At 50.4% G+C, this 693-nt stretch overlaps 1 non-coding gene across 1 annotated transcript; it reads left to right on the forward strand.

Annotated features, from left to right (window-relative positions):
* The first annotated feature begins 174 nt into the window (after positions 1–174).
* Positions 175–258, forward strand: Trnal-cag. The gene has a single exon. It is a non-coding gene; the product is annotated as a tRNA-Leu (tRNA).
* Positions 259–693: the final 435 nt, after the last annotated feature.

A 693-nucleotide genomic window follows, 5' to 3' on the forward strand; every position in this document is an offset into this window, starting at 1 on the left:
AGGAAAGAAGGAAATGGACGGAGAGTATCTGGTAGGAAAGGAGAAAGGGAAAAAATGAAAGAGGAGAGGGGAAAACATGAAAGGAAGATAAAAGAAAGAAAGAACAAATATGCAAGAAATAATGGTAGGACAGAGAGGACGTCAAATCAAAGGCAAAACAACTGAGCTACAGAAGTCAGGATGGCCGAGCGGTCCAAGGCGCTGCGTTCAGGTCGCAGTCCGGTCTTCCGGGCGTGGGTTCGAATCCCACTTCTGACACAGGTTTTTACTTTCGTCGTGGGTTCGAATCTCTGTCGCCGCGCCTTCAGATGCTGAGAGCCGAGAGCAGAGGTTCGAATCCCACTCCTGACACGAATTTTACCTTCGGCGTGGGTTCGAATCCCACTCCTGACACGAATTTTACCTTCGGCGTGGGTTCGAATCCCACTCCTGACACGAATTTTACCTTCGGCGTGGGTTCGAATCCCACTCCTGACACATGTTTTACCTGGGGCATGGGTTCGAACCCCCCTCCTGACTCAAGTTATACCTCAGGCATATGGGTTCGAACCCCCTTCCTGACTCAAGTTTTACCTCAGGCATATGGGTTCGAACCCCCTTCCTGACTCAAGTTTTACCTCAGGCATATGGGTTCGAATCCCTTCCGCCTCGCGCGCAAAGGGAAAGTCGAAAACAAAGGTTCGAATACCACAC

Source organism: Penaeus monodon, chromosome 27 (assembly GCF_015228065.2).
Source record: "Penaeus monodon isolate SGIC_2016 chromosome 27, NSTDA_Pmon_1, whole genome shotgun sequence".
In the NCBI taxonomy this organism is placed as follows: Eukaryota; Metazoa; Arthropoda; class Malacostraca; order Decapoda; family Penaeidae; genus Penaeus; species Penaeus monodon.